The sequence below is a fragment of the Aegilops tauschii genome, chromosome 1, assembly GCF_002575655.3.
Source record: "Aegilops tauschii subsp. strangulata cultivar AL8/78 chromosome 1, Aet v6.0, whole genome shotgun sequence".
Taxonomy (NCBI): domain Eukaryota; kingdom Viridiplantae; phylum Streptophyta; class Magnoliopsida; order Poales; family Poaceae; genus Aegilops; species Aegilops tauschii.
The window spans coordinates 492,960,903-492,983,841 of record NC_053035.3 but is presented as its reverse complement, the minus strand read 5'-3'; the positions used below and the strand labels follow the sequence as shown (position 1 = coordinate 492,983,841).

Genomic DNA, 22,939 nt, shown 5'->3' with positions numbered 1-22,939 from the left:
TTGTCGGTGCAGTCTTTGACGTGACGAGGTTTCTTGTTTGTCGGTCAGAGATGATGCAGCCCTAGCTCGTGGAGCCCGTACCATGTGCATGCCATATGCATATATATTTTTTTAACACTATGCATATGCCTTCTGGTGTGTGTGATGCTTTGCTATCCGAGTTTGACATGGCAAAAAAAAGGAACTACTCAGCATAAATGCTCTTCATCTCATCGAAATGAACAAATTCAAAATTTGGGCGCCCAACCCCAGACATATAATGATACTTGTCTTGGCGAGCCATGAGCGATTTGGCCCTCAAGAGGGCCTCAAATCAAAAGCTCGCTAACATGAAAATTGTTTGCCTCGTCGAAACAACGAGATTTGCTTTCGCGGTCATCTCGATCCGACTCCGGGATGATCTGAGGTAAACTGCAAACTCGATCAACAAGGAAATACATATACATCCTGGAGGCATATGTTTGTATAGCGAGGCATATATCGGTTTGAAGACAGCTTCAAACAAGAAAGTGTTCAACATGAAAGTTCTTCGCCTCGTCAAGGAGACCGACTTTGTTTTTGAATAATCTCAATATGAGCTCAAGCGTAATCTCCACATCCAATACAAAGTGGCAGATTTTTTTTACCTACGCAAAATTTTACACCCACTTGTTCGAATTAAGGTAGGTTTAGAGATTTGGACCCATACTGGAGTACTTTTCTTGAGCAAAAAGTCCAGCCGCCTCATATAGAGGCGATGACCAATTGAATAACAGCTCACAATCGCAAACGCATCTACTCATTTTGTCATCTATGTTTTGTCTCTCCCTCATTCTTCGTGTTGGAGAGCAGCGAATTCCGAGGCTCTAGAGGCAGTTTGACCAACCTAGGGCAGTCCATAGACGTCGGGTCCCTCCCGGGTGTGTGGGGTTTGGGGTTTCAAAAAGTTCTCGCCGGTATGTCTTGTCAATCGCGCTCCCGGCAAGACTCCTCTAGTGACGTTGTCTTGCCTATCATGCTCGACGTCGGGGATACAATGTGATGCGTTCATGTGTGAACAATATTTTTGGGCGACTCCCTGGAACTAATGGTCAAGAGTCATCATCATCCATCATGTCCTATGACGAGCTTCCAAGCTCCACAGAAGTCAATGCCAATAACATCATCATACTTAGTCTTGAGGAATTATTGGAGGATCATCACCAAGCTTATGAGGCATACAAGAAGGCACATGAAGATAAGGAATTGCAGGAGTCTCTCACAAAATTCAAAAAGGTCCATCAAAGCAACATCACTCCAATTCTACATGAAGAGCAGGTTACACCCTTTGTGAGTAGTGCCTTCTGTCCCAAGAAAGTAGTTGAAATTATTAGTCCCATTACTCAGAATAGTGATCTTAAGTATGAACCTTACATGGAAAATATCGATGCTAAAAAAATACACCTCAATCATATAGTGGTAATGTTGGTGCGCCTGCTAGCGTAGAAAACCCTAATATGACTTCATCTACACCTCCCACGTTATTGAATTTTATTCTAGCCAAACAAACCAAAACGTGGCTACACCTATTAGTCCTATCATGAGTGTGCCAAGTTCGATGTCAATGCCAAACCAAACACTACCTAACAGTATAGTCATGATTTGGTTGTTGTCGGATTATGGTTCGACATACACACCACATGTTACATCTGCAACTAGTAATCATATTCCTCCTATGACATCAATGCAAGCGACATCATCCACTTTGGACAATGTTGTAGCTAATCTTAGGGAGGAGATGGATAAGATGTTTCGGTAAAATTATGGAACTGAGTTACCGAGGAACCGATTTTATCAAAAGCCTTATTTGGAGTATTTTGACGCAATTCAGCTCCCCACCCCCGCCCCCCGATATAAAATTCTAGATTGTGTCAAGTTCAGTGGAGAGGGCAAAATCCACATGGAAACATGTTAGTCAATACTTGAGACAATTGGGTGAAGCAGGTTCATGAAATGAATTGACAATACATTTATTTATTTTATCCTTTTTCGCCTTCCTAAAGAAGACATTCCCTGGTCATAAACTTTTTCGCCTCAAGGACAAGGCGGTCGTCATGGCGACGGCATTGTCAGGACCTGAACCAAGAGCTTACTGAAGATAGTGCAGACATCCCAGAGGTTCACTTATCCAACGGTGCAAATGATAAGAAAACGCCCAAGACATGTTCAACAGCTTAGATGGACTCCTCACCGCTTCACCTGGGTTTAAAACCGCAGTTACTGTTTTGTAACCGTTAAACACTATTTATCATCTTACCGCGGTGAGCTGGACTGTAGCTTAAAGCAGCCGCGGAGGCATGAGTCGGGCAAGTTGTAATATCGAATATTCCATTAGCTAGATAGAACCATAGATATCGTACTGCAAGACGGGGTCTCCGTCCTAGCGATCTACCAGATTTTATCTTCAATAACTATGAAATTCCCCTGTTCTTGAGTAATTCGAGCGGATCCATCAAATTCTCCAGCCGTTTTGTGGCCATCCGTATCACAGCCACCTCAGTGCGCCCCCTCCCCAATCCGGAAGCAACCTAGACGGCAGGCGACAATTACAGCGTCATCGCAGGCGGCGTTCAAATGCAGCCTGGATGGCCGGCAAACCAGTCACTTGTGCATACTCAGAATTACGGAAAAATAATAATCGCATGTTACTATCTATTTTGATGTTAGCGGCTCACCCACTGCGGGTACCACAACTTGTTTGGTGCCTGACATATTTGACCTTCAGGTTGAGTGGTCAAGAAGAAGAGAACTTGTCTCATAGAGTGTGAATTGTGAAATCGCTACACTAAAGCAGAATCAGATTAAGACACAAGATGCTGCTCTTTAGCACGTGAGGCTGGCCTAGAGCAACTTTATTAATTTCTTTATGGTGGCGCAAAAACTACTACTCCCTCCAATCCATGGTATAAGTGTCGCAGTTTTGAAATAAGGTTACTTAATTCAAAACCGCGACACTTATTTTGGATCTTAGGAGTACCAGTTCTCCATCCCAATGTTGTGTGAGCTGCACTTCATCACGCTCCGGAGGAGATGCTTCTACTACAGCTCAACTTTTTTACATGTCAGCTAATATGTCTATTTTGCATCATGCTTTTATATTGATATTTAATGCATTATGAGCTGTTATTACACATTATATCACAATACTTATGCCTATTCTCTCTTATTTTACAAGGTTTACATGAAGAGGGAGAATGTCGGCAGCTGGAATTCTGGACTGGAAATTGAGCAAATATTAGAGACCTATTCTGCATAACTTCAAAAGTCCTGAAACTTCACGGAGCATGGTTTTGGAATATATAAAAAATATTGGACGAAGAAAGTACGAGAGGGGGGCCACCAGCCAGGCACAAGGGTGGAGGGCGCGCCCTACCCCCCTGGGTGCGCCCCTCGACCTTGTGGGTGAAGGAAATATGCCCTAGAGGTAATAATAAAGTTATTATTTATTCCCTTATTTCATGATAAATGTTTATTATTCATGCTAGAATTGTATTAACCGGAAACTTGATACATGTGTGAATATATAGACAAACATAGTGTCACTAGTATGCCTCTACTTGACTAGCTCGTTGAATCAAAGATGGTTAAGTTTCCTAGCCATAGACATGAGTTGTCATTTGATTAGCGGGATCACATCATTAGGAGAATGATGCGATTGACTTGACCCATTCCGTTAGGTTAGCACTTGATCGTTTAGTATGTTGCTATTGCTTTCTTCATGACCTCTACATGTTCCTATGACTATGAGATTATGCAACTCCCGTTTACCGGAGGAACACTTTGTGTGCTACCAAACCTCACAACGTAACTGGGTGATTATAAAGGTGCTCTACAGGTGTCTCCAAAGGTACTTGTTGGGTTGGCGTATTTCGAGATTAGGATTTGTCACTCCGATTGTCAGAGAGGTATCTCTGGGCCCACTCAGTAATACACATCACTATAAGCCTTGCAAGCATTGTAACTAATGAGTTAGTTGCGGGATGATGTATTACAGAACGAGTAAAGAGACTTGCCCGTAACGAGATTGAACTAGGTATTGAGATACCGACGATCAAATCTCGGGCAAGTAACATACCGATGACAAAGGGAACAACGTATGTTGTTATGCGGTTTGACCGATAAAGATCTTTGTAGAATATGTGGGAGCCAATATGAGCATCCAGGTTCCGCTATTGGTTATTGACCGGAGACGTGTCTCGGTCATGTCTACATAGTTCTTGAACCCGTAGGGTCCGCACGCTTAAAGTTCTGTGACGATCGATATTATGAGTTATGTGATTTGATGTACCAAAGGTAGTTCAGAGTCCCGGATGAGGTCGGGGACATGACGAGGAGTCTCGAAATGGTTGAGACGTAAAGATCGATATATTGGATGACTATATTCGGACATCGGAAAGGTTCCGAGTGATTCGGGTATTTTCGGAGGTACTGGGGAGTCACGGGAATACGAGGAAGAAGTAATGGGCCTCATGGGCCAAGTGGTGGAAGAGAGGAGACAGGGCGCGCGGCCCCCCTAGCCCAAACCGAATTGGACTAGGAGGCCGGCCCCCCTTTCCTCCTTTTCCTCCCTCTCCTTCCTTCTTCTTCTCCTCCTTCCTTTCCTCCTCCTAGTAGGAGTAGGAAAGGGGAGTCCTACTCCTACTAGGAGGAGGACTCCTCCTACTAGGAGGAGGACTCCTCCTCCTGGCGCGCCCTACAGGGGCCGGCCGGCCTTCCCCCTTGCTCCTTTATATACGGGGGCAGGGGCACCCTAGAACACACAAGTTGATTGTTCCAAGCCGTGTGCGGTGCCCCCCTCCACCATAATCCACCTCGGTCATATCGTAGCGGTGCTTAGGCAAGCCCTGCGTCGGTAGCATCATCATCACCGTCACCACGCCGTCATGCTGATGGAACTCTCCCTCGAAGCTCTGCTGGATCAGAGTTCGCGGGGCGTCATCGAGCTAAACGTGTGCTGAACTCGGAGGTGCCGTACGTTCGGTACTTGGATCGGTCAGATCGTGAAGACGTACGACTACATCAACCGCGTTGTGCTAACGCTTCCGCTTTCGGTCTACGAGGGTACGTGGACACACTCTCCCCTCTCGTTGCTATGCATCACCATGATCCTGCATGTGCGTAGGAATTTTTTTGAAATTACTACGTTCCCCAACAGTGGCATCCGAGCCAGGTTTTATGCGTAGATGTTATATGCACGAGTAGAACACAAGTGAGTTGTGGGCGATACAAGTCATACTGCTTACCAGCATGTCATACTTTGGTTCGGTGGTATTGTTGGATGAAGCGGCCCGGACCGACATTACGCGTACGCTTACGCGAGACTGATTCTACCAACGTGCTTTGCACACAGGTGGCTAGTGGGTGTCAGTTTCTCCAACTTTACTTGAACCGAGTGTGGCTACGCCCGGTCCTTGAGAAGGTTAAAACAGCACTAACTTGACGAACTATCGTTGTGGTTTTGATGCGTAGGTAAGATCGGTTCTTGCTCAGCCCGTATCAGCCATGTAAAACTTGCAACAACAAAGTAGAGGACGTCTAACTTGTTTTTGCAGGGCATGTTGTGATGTGATATGGTCAAGACGTGATGAGATATAAGTTGTTGTATGAGATGGTCATGTTTTGTTGAAGTTATCGGCAACTGGCAGAAGCCTTACGGTTGTCTCTTTATTACATAAGATGCAAGTGCCAAATAATTGCTTTACTTTATCGCTATGCGATAGCAACAGTTGCAAGAGCAATAGTTGGGGAGACGACCATGTGACGACACATTGATATAGATCAAGATGATGGAGATCATGGTGTCATGCCGGTGACGATAGAAATCATGACGGTACTTTGGAGATGGAGATCAAAGGTGCAAGATGATCATGGCCATATCATGTCACATATTTTGATTGCATATGATGTTTATCTTTTATACATCTTATTTTGCTTAGTTCGGCGGTAGCTTTATAAGATGATCCCTTACTAAAATTTCAAGGTATAAGTGTTCTCCCTGAGTATGCACCGTTGCGAAAGTTCTTCGTGCTGAGACAACACGTGATGATCGGGTGTGATAAGCTCTACGTTCAAATACAACGGGTGCAAGACAGTTTTGCACACGCGGAATACTCAGGTTAAACTTGACGAGCCTAGCATATGCAGATATGGCCTCGGAACACTAGAGACCGAAAGGTCGAGCGTGAATCATATAGTAGATATGATCAACATAGTGATGTTCACCATTGAAAACTACTCCATCTCACGTGATGATCGGACATGGTTTAGTTGATTTGGATCACGTGATCACTTAGATGATTAGAGGGATGTCTATCTAAGTGGGAGTTCTTAAGTAATATGATTAATTGAAATTTAATTTATCATGAACTTAGTCCTGATAGTATTTTGCAAATAATGTTGTAGATCAATAGCTCGCATTGTTGCTTCCCTATGTTTTGTATGTGTTCCTAGAGAAAACTAAGTTGAAAGATGATAGTAGCAATGATGCAGACTGGGTCCGTGATCCGAGGTTTATCCTCATTGCTGCACAGAAGAATTATGTCCTTGATGCACCGCTAGGTGACAGACCTATTGCAGGAGCAGATGCAGACGTTATGAACGTTTGGCTAGCTCAATATGATGACTACTTGATAGTTTAATGCACCATGCTTAACGGCTTAGAATCAGGACTTCAAAAACGTTTTGAACGTCATGGACCATATGAGATGTTCCAGGAGTTGAAGTTAATATTTCAAGCAAATACCCGAGTTGAGAGATATGAAGTCTCCAACAAGTTCTATAGCTAAAAGATGGAGGAGAATAGCTCAAGTAGTGAGCATGTGCTCAGATTGTCTGGGTACTACAATCGCTTGAATCAAGTGGGAGATAATCTTCCAGATAAAATAGTGATTGACAGATTTCTCTAGTCACCATCACCAAGTTAGTAGAACTTCGTGATGAACTATAGTATGCAAGGGATGATGAAAACGATTCCTGAGCTTTTCATGGTGATGAAATTGATGAAGGTAGAAATCAAGAAAGAGCATCAAGTGTTGATGATTAACAAGACCACTAGTTTCAAGAAAAGGGCAAAGGGAAAGAAAATGAATTTCATGTAGAATGGCAAGCAAGTTATCACTTCCGTGAAGAAGCCCAAAGCTAGACTAAAGCCTGAAACTGAGTGCTTCTACTGCAAAGGAAATGGTCACTGGAAGCGGAAATGCCCTGAATATTTGGTGGATAAGAAGGATGGCAAAGTGAACAAGGGTATATTTGATATACAGGTTATTAATGTGTACCTTACTAGTGTTTATAGTAGCCCCTGGGTATTTAATACTTGTTCGGTTGCTAAAAATTAGTAACTCGAAACAGGAGTTACAGAATAAACAGAGACTAGTTGAGGGTGAAGGGACGATGTGTCACGCCCACGATGCGGCTATATCTCTCACGTGTCGAGGCACGACTTAGAGGCATAACCGCATTGTGGTTTTGTCGGAAGAAGGGTCATCTTCACACAATCCCATGTAATGAACAAGAATGGGATAAAGAGTTGGCTTACAATCGCCACTTCACACAATACATGAATAAATCATACATCAATCAGAGTACACACATAGGTCCGACTACGGAACCATAAGAAAAGAAGACAACCCAACTGTTAGATCCCTGATCGTCCCAACTGGGCACCACTACTGATCAAAATGAAAAGAAACAACACAACGAACAAGATCTTCATCGAGCTCCCACTTGAGCTCGGTTGCGTCACCTGCACTGGTATCCTGGCACCTGCAACTGTTTTGGAAGTATCTGTGAGTCACGAGGACTCAGCAATCTCACACCCGCGAGATCAAGACTATTTAAGCTTATCGGAAAGGATGGTGTAATAAGGTGGAGCTGCAGCAGGCACTAAGCATATATGGTGGCTAACATACGCAAATAAGAGCGAGAAGAGAAGCAACGGAACGGTCGTGAACTAGCAATGATTAGGAAGTGATCCTGAACTCCTACTTACGTCAAACATAACCCAGAAACCGTGTTCACCTCCCGGACTCCGCCGAGAAGAGACCATCACGGCTACACACACGGTTGATGCGTTTTAATTAAGGTCAAGTGTCAAGTTCTCTACAACCGGATATAAACAAATTCCCATCTGCCACATAACCGCGGGCACGGCTTCCGAAAGATAATACCCTGCAGGGGTGTCCCAACTTAGCCCATTATAAGCTCTCACGGTCAACGAAGGATAAACCTTCTCCTAGGAAGACCCGATCAGTCTCGGAATCCTGGTTTACAAGACATTTCGACGATGGTAAAACAAGACCAGCAAAGCCGCCCGAATGTGCCGACAAATCCTGATAGGAGCTGCACATATCTCGTTCTCAGGGCACACCGGATGAACACTACGTACAACTAAAACCAGACCTCGAGTTTCCCCGAGGTGGCGCTGCAAGTGGCTCTAGTTTGGACCAGCACTCAGAGGAACACTGGCCCGGAGGTTTAAAATAAAGATGACCCTTGAGTCTGCAGAACCCAAGGGAAAAAGGCTTAGGTAGGCAAATGGTAAAACCAAGGTTGGGCCTTGCTGGAGGAGTTTTATTCAAGGTGAACTGTCAAGGGGGTCCCATAAATCACCCAACCGCGTAAGGAACGCAAAATCAAGGAACATAACACCGGTATGACGTAAAACTAGGGCGGCAAGAGTGGAACAAAACACCAGGCATAAGGCCGAGCCTTCCACCCTTTACCAAGTATATAGACGCATTAATTAAATAAGAGATATTGTGATATCCCAACATAAAAATAATCCAACATGGAGCAATCTTCATCTTCTCCTGCAACTAGCAACGCTATAAGAGGGCTGAGCAAAAGCGGTAACATAGCCAAACAACGGTTTGCTAGGACGGGTGAAAAGGTTAGAGGCTGACATGGCAGTATGGGAGGCATGATATAGCAAGTGGTAGGTAGCGCAGCATGGCAATAGAACGAGCAACTATCAAAGCAAAGATAGAAGTGATTTCGAGGGGTGGTCATCTTGCCTGAGATCCCGCTAGGAAGAAGAACGAGTCCATGAAGAAGACAAACGGGTGTAGTCGAACGAATCCTCACAACCCTGGAACGAAACCGAAGCTAACGAGAGAAGCGACCCGGAAAGAAACAAACAACATAGTAAACAACCATCACAGAAACATGGCATGATGCACAATCAAGTATGATGCATGTCCGGTTTAATGAGGCATGGCATGGCAAAGTGCAACAAACAACACTACAAATTAAGTGGAGCTCAATATGCAACGAGTTGCATCTTGACGAAACACCACATCAATTATTTAGTTCTCTCTCATTATGTACCCAACAATATTAAATGTTGATTAACATGGCAAGAGGTGAAGCATAAATAAACTAACTATCTAGGCAATTTAAATGAAGCCGGAACAACAAACAACAATTCCGGAAAAACCTCATGTTCATATCTTGGAATTGGTACTGTTCTGCCAAAAACACAATTTTAATGTTGTTAACCAGCAAAATAAAGTGAACCATGTTAAACTAGGCATTTTTCTACCCCATTTACATATAAAGTTTATTTAAACCCGCGCTACAGTTATTTAGTTATGAATTAAAGCATTTTAGTATGGCATTATGCAAAATAAACACAAACAACATGTTAAACATTTTATCATGGGATGAAAGTGGCATATTATTAATCTACACAAAATTCTAAGTATTTTACATGTTTGAAACATTTTAATCCGATGCATGGTTGTGGAGTTATTAAAGCATGAACATGGAGGGTTTTGCTGTAAACATGCAGTTTCTCTGGAAATTAGATAAATCGTCCAGTGCAGAAAAAAAAATAGATTGGGCTGGAACTGGTGCGCTGCTCACATTGGGCCCAGAGGAGAAGATGGGCCGGCTTGGTGAAGGAGCTGGCAGGCCGCCGCTGGAGCTGGGGCTGGGCCGACTTGCGCGGGAGGCTAGGCCGAGCTGCTCGCTTGGCTTGGTCAACGCGAGCGGGCTGGAGCGGTTCGACACGAAGCAGGGGAGGCAGCAGGCGCGGCTTGGACTCTGGCGAGGACGAGGCAGAGAAGCAACGGAGAACAGGGCAAGGAGGAGCACCGACGGAGCAGAGGAGATCCGGTCCAGATCAGGGCCGGGGCGCGACCCTAACGGGCGGCTTGACGAACTGATGGAGGCAGCGACCCTGGCTCCTGCAGATGACAGACGCGGTGGGCGCGAGTGAGGAGGTTCACGGCGATGCGGAGAAGAAGTGGTGCGCGCGTGCAGGGTCTCGATGTAGAGCGCCGGCGCGTTACCAGTGAGCGGGACGGGTCGAGATGGAGGGCACTGGCATGCTCGTAAGACGGCGACGGAGCGAGGCTTCAAGAGCTCCTGGTGGTGCCCGTTTTGAACGACGGGGCTGACGAGGCAGCCGGGACGGCGGCGACTTGCGGGCACGGAGGCAGTGGAGCTCGACGGGAGGCTCGGGCGCAGGCACACAATGAAGGCGAGCGGGGCGACGCTGCGTTCATCCCAGGCGGGCGCTGGCAGGAGGATGGCGCACGAGGTCGGGCTCCAGGCGGTGCTCGGGCGCCGCGGACGAGGCGAAGGCCTCCGGCGAAGAAAACTCCGGGCGGCGGCGCAGCAAGAAGACGAACTTGGCGCGGGGTGCTGGTTCGGTCAGCCGGCGGCGGGGCTGCAATTGCTGGGCACGGAGGACGCCAGCTGCGGGCGAAGACGGCTGCTGGAGGAGCTCCTCTCCTCGGCACTTGGGCGACGGGGATTTGGCAGCCTGGTGCTGCAGAGGGAGGCGGCGACGGGCGATGATGCGACGAGGAGCGGGACGGGTGCTCCTCTCCTGATCCAGATTGGATCGAGGAAGCTGTGGCTGCGGGAGCTACAGGGGCACCTCTTGGACGTTGGATTTCGATCCAACGGTTCGGATGGATGGATCCGGAGTCTGGGGTGAACCGGGTGGTGGCTGAAATGAGGTGAAATGAGGTAGGAGACGACAAAGGTGGAGTGTGGCGGCGGGGATGGATGGGACATCTCCCTCGATTTTATGGTTTGTCTGGTTATATAGCAGGTAGATTAGTTTAGGGGCTATTCGGGCCCTCCGATTATAATCGGACGGTCCGAGAATAAATAGGTTAGAGAGACCAAAAGAGAAACCGGAGATGTTTTGTAGATGTTAGGGGATGATCCGGACCCAACGGTCACAACAGTCCGGGTCGGGTTCGGGGAAGTTTTCGGACGCACGCCAGAGGGGGGTCGGTGGTTGTGCAGAGATGGTCAAACGGTCAGACAAGAGAGAATCAAAATCCGGTTAGACTCAGAACGGTCAACAAACGCAAGGGGGGACGCGGCAACTACGAGCGGATGCAAGTTTTATGAAAATAAATGCGGATGATGTAATGATGAATGCAATAAATAAATAAATCACACGGCGACAACGAAAAACATGGAAGCCGTCTGGAGCGTCGGTCTCGGGGCGTTACAACACTCCACCACTACAAGAGGATCTCGTCCCGAGATCTAGGATGGCACCGGAGAAAAGCGGAAGAGGAAGAGGTAAAACAAATTGCTTCTTGACAAACGAGTGAAACCAAAGAACCTTGGAAGTTGAACAATTTCGAGAAAATAATACAACGAAGAGGAACAAAGTTGAAAACAATCCGTTAGGAGAGAGGAACAAGGAACAATACAAGAACCTTGTAGGTTGAAAGACAAACAAAAATGGTTACGATGGACAAGAAGTACATGCAAGCACTCCGGTTGAAACGAGATGTATAAGGAACGATAAAGATCAATTACGACAACACTCCGGTTAAAACAAGATAGAGAAGGAATAAGAGTGATATAATTTGGGCAGCACTCCGACTGTAAATGGAAGGAATTGAACATGATCTTGACAAGATGAGAGGATACTCGATGAAATTAACAACACATTGCCTCCGGTACTGATGAATGAATGGCACAAGGGGTAAGAAAGATTTCAGACAGCACTCCGGTTGAGGGAGGAGACAAAACTTGATAAGAAGAGAGAACTCGAATGAAAACACGACACTCCGGCTAAACGGATAAGAAAGGAAAAAATTATATGATCTTGACAAAACAAGATGATTGGTCGAAGAGAGCAACATCACAAAACCTCCGGAAGAAAGAATAGAAGCTAGATCATTGGAATAACAGAATGGAGAAGAAAATGACAACACCTTCCACAAATGAATTTGGAACGTATCCTTGCAAGAAGGTTAGAACGGAGTTGTTGGAAAAAAACCAACAACAAAAGGATATGATCCTCGTGGGCTTATGGAGACATCTCAAAACATGAGGTGAAAATTTTGCCACTAACGAAAACAATTGCTTGCTTGAGATCAACGAAGAGATGAAATCTTCTCTCGCCGAGAGGATAGGAGAAAACTTGGATCATTGATAAGCACCATAATAGCAACATTCCTTAGGGAAGGCTTTAGGTGAAACATGACACAAGATAGATCCAACGAAGAGATTGGTGGATTTAAAATATCTCATTCTTGACAGCATGTGAATCATGAAACGCGAACTCAAATTGTCAAGAATGACATAACACCACCTCAAAAGATAAGAGAGAAAGAATTGCACTTCGGAATGCAAGATGAAGAATGCTTGAACTCCTTAAAACAAACATGTGTTGAACACCATGTTTATTTTAGAGTATAGCTTGACGGATCTTAACTCTGAGAGAAATCTTGAAGAACAATTGAAGAATGAAAGGAATCCTTGACGAATCACCATGTAGAGCCTCCATGAAGAACTCCGGTAATAAAAGAATTATCAAACGAAATGGAAAGTTGAAAAGAACTCTGGGAGAAGCCTTGCAATGGTTTAGATGGAGCTTTGAAATGATATAATTGAAATAACTTGGAGCTCCGGAAAGAAAAGATGAACAACTTGGAACCGAGAATTTGATATGATGAACAACTCCGGAAAGAAGAAATTAGATCACTTGGATGAAACAATAATAAGAATTATGTTATGCGTATCCTTCACCTATATAAATTGATGACAATCAACGGATTTGGCATACTACTTATTCTCGTAGAAAGGATTAAGATAGATATTGTGCAAACTTGTGAAGGTCTTCATCGAACCACCGGTAGGATTGAAACAACGAATAAATGATATGATAACGAAGGGAGAGAAAATCTTGAACGAACCACCGCGAGAATTGAAAACAATTGAAGAAAAGAGGACGAAACACCGTAAGAATTAAAGAACGCGCGAAAATACTCGAGGGAAATTAGATACATAAGAACGAATAGATCACGAGCTGACTAGAGGATACTTGAACGATGCATCGGGAGAAATATGGAGATGAACGAAGAGACATCAATTTAGAATAATTGGAGAACGAATCTGAAAACTTAAAACGAAGAAATCTTCAGAGATGATGGCCTTTGGATGAACAAGAAACGAAAACAACTCTGAAATGCTTCGGATGGGTAAGAAAAGAATTACGCGATTGGAAACAATTAAGAGGATGGCAACAAGTAAGAACCATGAATCTTCAAGAGAACGGACCAAGATTCACGAGAAATTCTTCTCCGTTCTTCAAATGTTGAGAATGACGATGAGAAACACCATCAAGAATTATTGAGGCACTCCGGAATGAAAAATTGGGAAGGTTGAACCAATGACGAAAAGAATTTGAAAGATCTTGAAGAAAGACATTTGACTGATGATAATTCATTCTTACGTCAAACTTTGCAATGAATTTGAGAATAACTCCGAAATGAATTAGAAGAGTCAGGTAAGATCCTGGAAAAGACCTGTGGGTTAGGGCCCACTCAAAAGAAACACCGTTGAAATGATTACTTGAAAAGGAGATCGCACCGGTTGAATTAAATGGCTTAAATAAGGTAAGACCTCGAAATAGCTTGAAAGGATTTCGAATAGAAACTTGAATCTTCTGGGATAACTTCAGCACTCCGGAACAATTGAATAGCAAACGAGGAATGATTAAGAGATGAACCAACATACGAAAACACTTGAAACGAGGAAGGGAATATGATCAACACCGAAAGCTTGAATTGAATTCACCGGAGAAGAAAAAGAATGAAGAATAATAAACTTGAAGAACAACTTCATGAGAACCACCGGGTAAGCACATTGATTGAAAAGAATGAAGGGGCTTCACGTGAATAAAATGGATACTTGATTAAGAAATCTGAGTCCTTGAAGAAAAAGGGTGGGAGGGCGGGAAAACAAAAGGCAACTTGGGGCAGATGGAATAAACACCGTTGCAAAGGACTGATAATTGATCTCGCGAATGTTGAAATGATCGGATCCACTTGAAGAGAAGCACGCCGGTTGGAAAAGAATTTAACATGGCGACCTCGAGATCAAAAAGGATTAGTATCCATATAGAAATATGAGAACACCGTTTAGGAAAGGTATGGATTCAACATTTGACTTCGAAGCAACTCGAATACCACAACTTAAAACAAAACAAAGGATTTGGCTTGCAGAATAAGCCGGAACAAACATATGATAGAGATTTCGTCCGAAGTTTTCGTGGTGGGGCCCACACGGGCTCGATCCTACAGCACCATCATGTACAAGGCAGTGCACATGACATATGAAGCGTCCCCGAGTCGGCATAGCCAAGGACTCTTTAAGACACTACGAGACCACTATAAAACCAACCGTGGAAAGGCGGACCACTAGACGTCGAACCCCAATCTCATATCATGCATCTGTCGGAAAGATATCCTAAGAGCTACTTGAATTCCCACTTATAAACTCCCGAAACTTTCTGGTTATGCAATCAGGTGTTGGGGATACAGGGGACACAAAATATATATCACCCAAACTAACAATCCCTAGATCCAGCTGTATCCATCCGTCAACACATAACCAAGAAAACTCCGGAAATCATTTACCTCAACCTTCGAAAAGCATCCGTTATACGAGTTATGGCAATACTCCCGAACTCCCGCCCCAGTACTGGGTGGCGTCGAGGTGATCTCACCAACAACTGCATAAAAGAGATTTCGATGTCGGCGAAACTCAGGTATTCCAGAACTGCAACGATAAAATTGTGACGACAACACCTCGGAGCTCAACTCCCCGGGACACTGCCACAACCCCTAAATGTCAGGAGGCACCAAGAACAATGTTCTCGTCACAAAACCATCGGAACGATTCCAAGATACCCGCGTGATCCTAAAATTTTTTTTTAGTGAAATTTGAGGAGAGAGGAGTCAAAACTTGTACGTCAGGAGACCTCACCAGAGCGACGAAGGGACTGAGGAGTAAAAAGAATCCTACTCTCCGATATATATAATCCTAAGACTCAAAACATTTTTGTTCTAGACTCAACAACGCCAGCGATTCGATCAAGCAGGGGGCTCCTAAGTCGGGGATGGCTCTGATTACCAACTTGTCACGCCCACGATGCGGCTATATCTCTCACGTGTCGAGGCACGACTTAGAGGCATAACCGCATTGTGGTTTTGTCGGAAGAAGGGTCATCTTCACACAATCCCATGTAATGAACAAGAATGGGATAAAGAGTTGGCTTACAATCGCCACTTCACACAATACATGAATAAATCATACATCAATCAGAGTACACACATAGGTCCGACTACGGAACCATAAGAAAAGAAGACAACCCAACTGTTAGATCCCTGATCGTCCCAACTGGGCACCACTACTGATCAAAATGAAAAGAAACAACACAACGAACAAGATCTTCATCGAGCTCCCACTTGAGCTCGGTTGCGTCACCTGCACTGGTATCCTGGCACCTGCAACTGTTTTGGAAGTATCTGTGAGTCACGAGGACTCAGCAATCTCACACCCGCGAGATCAAGACTATTTAAGCTTATCGGAAAGGATGGTGTAATAAGGTGGAGCTGCAGCAGGCACTAAGCATATATGGTGGCTAACATACGCAAATAACAGTGAGAAGAGAAGCAACGGAACGGTCGTGAACTAGCAATGATCAAGAAGTGATCCTGAACTCCTACTTACGTCAAACATAACCCAGAAACCGTGTTCACCTCCCGGACTCCGCCGAGAAGAGACCATCACGGCTACACACACGGTTGATGCGTTTTAATTAAGGTCAAGTGTCAAGTTCTCTACAACCGGATATAAACAAATTCCCATCTGCCACATAACCGCGGGCACGGCTTCCGAAAGATAATACCCTGCAGGGGTGTCCCAACTTAGCCCATTATAAGCTCTCACGGTCAACGAAGGATAAACCTTCTCCCAGGAAGACCCGATCAGTCTCGGAATCCCGGTTTACAAGACATTTCGACGATGGTAAAACAAGACCAGCAAAGCCGCCCGAATGTGCCGACAAATCCTGATAGGAGCTGCACATATCTCGTTCTCAGGGCACACCGGATGAACACTACGTACAACTAAAACCAGACCTCGAGTTTCCCCGAGGTGGCGCTGCAAGTGGCTCTAGTTTGGACCAGCACTCAGAGGAACACTGGCCTGGGGGTTTAAAATAAAGATGACCCTTGAGTCCGCAGAACCCAAGGGAAAAAGGCTTAGGTAGGCAAATGGTAAAACCAAGGTTGGGCCTTGCTGGAGGAGTTTTATTCAAGGCGAACTTTCAAGGGGGTCCCATAAATCACCCAACCGCGTAAGGAACGCAAAATCAAGGAACATAACACCGGTATGACGTAAAACTAGGGCGGCAAGAGTGGAACAAAACACCAGGCATAAGGCCGAGCCTTCCACCCTTTACCAAGTATATAGATGCATTAATTAAATAAGAGATATTGTGATATCCCAACATAAACATAATCCAACATGGAGCAATCTTCATCTTCTCCTGCAACTAGCAACGCTATAAGAGGGCTGAGCAAAAGCGGTAACATAGCCAAACAACGGTTTGCTAGGACGGGTGAAAAGGTTAGAGGCTGACATGGCAGTATGGGAGGCATGATATAGCAAGTGGTAGGTAGCGCAGCATGGCAATAGAACGAGCAACTAGCAAAGCAAAGATAGAAGTGATTTCGAGGGGTGGTCATCTTGCCTGAGATCCCGCTAGGAAGAAGAACGAGTCCATGAAGAAGACAAACGGGTGTAGTCGAACGAATCCTCACAACCCCGGAACGAAACCGAAGCTAACGAGAGAAGCGACCCGGAAAGAAACAAACAACATAGTAAACAACCATCACAGAAACATGGCATGATGCACAATCAAGTATGACGCATGTCCGGTTTAATGAGGCATGGCATGGCAAAGTGCAACAAACAACACTACAAATTAAGTGGAGCTCAATATGCAACGAGTTGCATATTGACGAAACACCACATCAATTATTTAGTTCTCTCTCATTATGTACCCAACAATATTAAATGTTGATTAACATGGCAAGAGGTGAAGCATAAATAAACTAACTATCTAGGCAATTTAAATGAAGCCGGAACAACAATTCATATCTTGGAATTGGTACTGTTCTGCCAAAAACACAATTTTAATGTTGTTAACCAGCAAAATAAAGTGAACCATGTTAAACTAGGCATTTTTCTACCCCATTTACATATAAAGTTTATTTAAATCCGAGCTACGTTTATTTAGTTATGAATTAAAGCATTTTAGTATGGCATTATGCAAAATAAACACAAACAGCATGTTAAACATTTTATCATGGGATGAAAGTGGCATATTATTAATCTACACAAAATTCTAAGTATTTTACATGTTTGAAACATTTTAATCCAATGCATGGTTGTGGAGTTATTAAAGCATGAACATGGAGGGTTTTGCTGTAAACATGCAGTTTCTCTGAAATTAGATAAATCGTCCAGTGCAGAAAAAAAATAGATCGGGCTGGAACTGGTGCGCTGCTCACATTGGGCCCAGAGGAGAAGATGGGCCGGCTTGGTGAAGGAGCTGGCAGGCCGCGGCTGGAGCTGGGGCTGGGCCGACTTGCGCGGGAGGCTAGGCCGAGGCGCTCGCTTGGCTTGGTCAACGCGAGTGGGCTAGAGCGGTTCGACGCGAAGCAGGGGAGGCAGCAGGCGCGGTTTGGACTCCGGCGAGGACGAGGCAGAGAAGCAACGGAGAACAGGGCAAGGAGGAGCGTCGACGGAGCAGAGGAGATCCGGTCCAGATCAGGGCCGGGGCGCGACCCTGACGGGCGGCTTGACGAACTGATGGAGGCGGCGACCCTGGCTCCTGCAGATGACAGACGAGGCGGGCGCGAGTGAGGAGGTTCACGGTGATGCGGAGAAGAAGTGGTGCGCGCGTGCAGGGTCAACGCTCGATGCAGAGCGCCGGCGCGTTACCAGTGAGCGGGACGGGTCGAGATGGAGGGCACTGGCATGCTCGTAAGACGGCGACGGAGCTAGGCTTCAAGAGCTCCTGGTGGTGCCCGTTTTGAACGACGGGGCTGACGAGGCAGCCGGGACGGCGGCGACTTGCGGGCACGGAGGCAGTGGAGCTCGACGGGAGGCTCGGGCGCAGGCACACGACGAAGGCGAGCGGGGCGACGCTGCGTTCATCCCAGGCGGGCGCTGGCAGGAGGATGGCGCACGAGGTCGGGCTCCAGGCGGTGCTCGGGCGCCGCGGACGAGGCGAAGGCCTCCGGCGAAGAAAACTCCGGGCGGCGGCGCAGCAAGAAGACGAACTTGGCGCGGGGTGCTGGTTCGGTCAGCCGGCGGCGGGGCTGCAACTGCTGGGCACGGAGGACGCCGGCTGCGGGCGAAGACGGCTGCTGGAGGAGCTCCTCTCCTCGGCACTTGGGCGACGGGATTTGGCGGCCTGGTGCTGCAGAGGGAGGCGGCGACGGGCGACGATGCGACGAGGAGCGGGACGGGTGCTCCTCTCCTGATCCAGATTGGATCGAGGAAGCTGTGGCTGCGGGAGCTACAGGGGCACCTCTTGGACGTTGGATTTCGATCCAACGGTTCGGATGGATGGATCTGGAGTATGGGGTGAACCAGGTGGTGGCCGAAATGAAGTGAAATGAGGTGGGAGACGACAAAGGTGGAGTGTGGCGGCGGGGATGGATGGGACATCTCCCTAGATTTTAGGGTTTGTCTGGTTATATAGCAGGTAGATTAGTTTAGGGGCTATTCGGGCCCTCTGATTATAATCGGACGGTCCGAGAATAAATAGGTTAGAGAGACCAAAAGAGAAACCGGAGATGTTTTGTAGATGTTAGGGGATGATCCGGACCCAACGGTCACAACAGTCCGGGTCGGGTTCGGGGAAGTTTTCGGACGCACGCCAGAGGGGGGTCGGTGGTTGTGCAGAGATGGTCAAACGGTCAGACAAGAGAGAATCAAAATCCGGTTAGACTCAGAACGGTCAATGAACGCAAGGGGGGACGCGGCAACTACGAGCGGATGAAAGTTTTATGAAAATAAATGCGGATGATGCAATGATGAATGCAATAAATAAATAAATCACACGGCGACAACGAAAAACATGGAAGCCGTCTGGAGCGTCGGTCTCGGGGCGTTACGCGATGTGTGTTGGAAGTGGTTCCAAGATTGATATGATCATCATCGCACACTCCCTATACTTTCGGGATTAGCGTTAAACCTAAATAAATGTTGTTTGGAGTTTGCGTTGAGCATGAATATGATTTGATCATGTTTACTGCAATACATTTATTCATTAAAGTCAAAGAATAATTGTTGTTCTATTTACATGAATAAAAACTTCGATGATCATACACCCAATGAAAATAGTTTGTTGGATCTCGATCGTAGTGATACACATATTCATAATATTGAAGCCAAAAGATGCAAAGTTAATAATGATAGTGCAACTTATTTGTGGCACTGCCGTTTAGGTCATATTGGTGTAAAGCGCATGAAGAAACTCCATGCTAATGGACTTTTGGAATCACTTGATTATGAATCACTTAATGCTTGCGAACCATGCCTCATGGGCAAGATGACTAAAACTCCGTTCTCCGGATCAATGGAGCGAGCAACTAACTTATTGGAAATAATACATACTGATGTATGCAATTCGATGAGTGTTGAGGCTCGCGGCGGGTATCGTTATTTTCTGACCTTCACAGATGATTTGAGCAGATATGGGTATATCTACTTGAAGAAACATAAGTCTGAAACATTTGAAAAGTTTACAGAATTTCAGAGTGAAGTGGAAAATCATCGTAACAAGAAAATAAAGTTTCTCGATCTGATCGCAGAGGCGAATATTTGAGTACGAGTTTGGTCTTCAATTAAAACAATGTGGAATAGTTTCACAAACTCATGCCACCTGGAACATCACATCGTAATGGTGTGTCCGAACGTCATAACCATACTTTATTGGATATAGTGCAATCTATGATGTATCTTACCGATTTACCACTATCGTTTTGGGGTTATGCATTAGAGACAGCTACATTCACGTTAAATAGGGCACCATCGAAATCCGTTGAGACGACGCCTTATGAACTGTGGTTTGGCAAGAAACCAAAGTTGTCGTTTCTTAAAGTTTGGGGTTGCGATGCTTATGAGAAAAAGTTTCATCCTGATAAGCTCAAACCCAAATCGGAGAAGTGCGTCTTCATAGGATACCCAAAAGTTTCTATTGGGTACACCTTCTATCACAGATCCAAAGGCAAGCTATTCATTGCTAAGAATGGATCCTTTCTAGAGAAGGAGTTTCTCTCGAAAGAAGTGAGTAGGAGGAAAGTAGAACTTGATAAGGTAATTGTACCTTCTCCCGAATTGGAAAGTAGTTCATCCCTGAAACCAGTTCCAGTGATGCTTACACCAATTAGTGAGGAAGTTAATGATGATGATCATGAAGCTTCGGATCAAGTTACTAGCGAACCTCGTAGGTCAACCAAAGTGAGATCCGCACCAGAGTGGTACGGTAATCCTGTTCTGGAGGTCATGTTACTTGACCATGACAAACCTATGAACTATGATGAAGCGATGATGAGCCCAGATTCCGCAAAATGGTTTAAGGCCATGAAATCTGAGATGGGATCCATGTATGAGAACAAAGTGTGGACTTTGGTTGACTTGCCGGATGATCGGCAAGCTATTGAAAATAAATGGATCTTCAAGAGGAAGATGAACGCTGATAGTAGTGTTACTATCTACAAAGCTAGACTTGTCGAAAAAAAGATTTTTGACAAAGTTCAAGGTGTTGACTACGATGAGATTTTCTCACTCGTAGCGATGCTTAAGTCTGTCCGAATCATGTTAGCAAATTGCCACATTTTATGAAATCTGGCAAATGGATGTCAAAACTACATTCCTTAATGGATTTCTTAAAGAAGGTTGTATATGATGCAACCAGAAGGTTTTATCGATCCTAAAGGTGCTAACAAAAAGTACAAGCTCCAGTGATCCATCTATGGACTGGTGCAAGCATCTCGGAGTTGGAATATACGCTTTGATGAGTTGATCAAATCATATAGGTTGATACAGACTTGTGGTGAAGCCCGTATTTACAAGAAAGTGAGTGGGAGCACTACAACATTTCTGATAAGTATATGTGAATGATATATTGTTGATCAGAAATAATGTAGAATTTTCTGGAAAGCATAAAGGGATATTTGAAAGGAGTTTTTCAAAGAAAGACCTTGGTGAAATCTCCTTACATATTGAGCATCAAGATCTATAGAGATAGATCAAGACGCTTGATAAGTTTTTTCAATGAGTACATACCTTGACAAGATTTTGAAGTAGTTCAAAATGGAACAGTCAAAGATAGAGTTCTTGCCTGTGTTACAAGGTGTGAAATTGAGTAAGACTCAAAGCCCGACCACGGCAGAAGATAGAGAGAGAATGAAAGTCATTCCCTATGCCTCAGCTATAGGTTCTATAAAGTATGCCATGCTGTGTACCAGATCTATTGTATACCCTACACTGAGTTTGGCAAGGGAGTACACTAGTGATCTAGGAGTAGATCACTGGACATCGGTCAAAATTATCCTTAGTAGAATAAGGATATGTTTCTCGATTATGGAGGTGACAAAAGGTTCGTCGTAAAGGGTTACATCGATGCAAGCTTTGACACTGATCCAGATGACTCTAAGTCTCAATCTGGATACATATTGAAAGTGGGAGCAATTAGCTAAAGTAGCTCCGTGTAGAGCATTGTAGACATAGAAATTTGCAAAATACATACGGATCTGAATGTGACAGGCCCGTTGACTAAGTTTCTCTCACAAGCAAAACATGATCACACCTTAGTACTCTTTAGGTGTTAATCACATAGCGATGTGAACTAGATTACTGAATCTAGTAAAACCCTTTGGGTGTTGGTCACATGGCGATGTGAACTATGGGTGTTAACCACATAATGTGAACTATTGATGTTAAATCACATGGCGATGTAAACTAGATTATTGACTCTAGTGCAAGTGGGAGACTGAAGGAAATATGCCCTAGAGGCAATAATAAAGTTATTATTTATTTCCTTATTTCATGATAAATGTTTATTATTCATGCTAGAATTGTATTAACCGGAAACTTGATACATGTGTGAATATATAGACAAACATAGTGTCACTAGTATGCCTCTACTTGACTAGCTCGTTGAATCAAAGATGGTTAAGTTTCCTAGCCATAGACATGAGTTGTCATTTGATTAACGGGATCACATCATTAGGAGAATGATGTGATTGACATGACCCATTCCGTTAGCTTAGCACTTGATCATTTAGTATGTTGATATTGCTTTCTTCATGACCTCTACATGTTCCTATGACTATGAGATTATGCAACTCCCGTTTACCGGAGGAACACTTTGTGTGCTACCAAACCTCACAACGTAACTGGGTGATTATAAAGGTGCCTACAGGTGTCTCCAAAGGTACTTGTTGGGTTGGCGTATTTCGAGATTAGGATTTGTCACTCCGATTGTCAGAGAGGTATCTCAGGGCCCACTCGGTAATACACATCACTATAAGCCTTGCAAGCATTGTAATTAATGAGTTAGTTGCAGGATGAT

General features: G+C 44.9%; 1 protein-coding gene across 1 annotated transcript in view; it reads right to left on the bottom strand.

The window, feature by feature from the left end:
- Positions 1-22,939, bottom strand: part of LOC109764261 (uncharacterized) — a 41,489-nt gene that overhangs the window by 1,642 nt on the left and 16,908 nt on the right. The gene's annotated exons all lie outside the window — the stretch shown is intronic.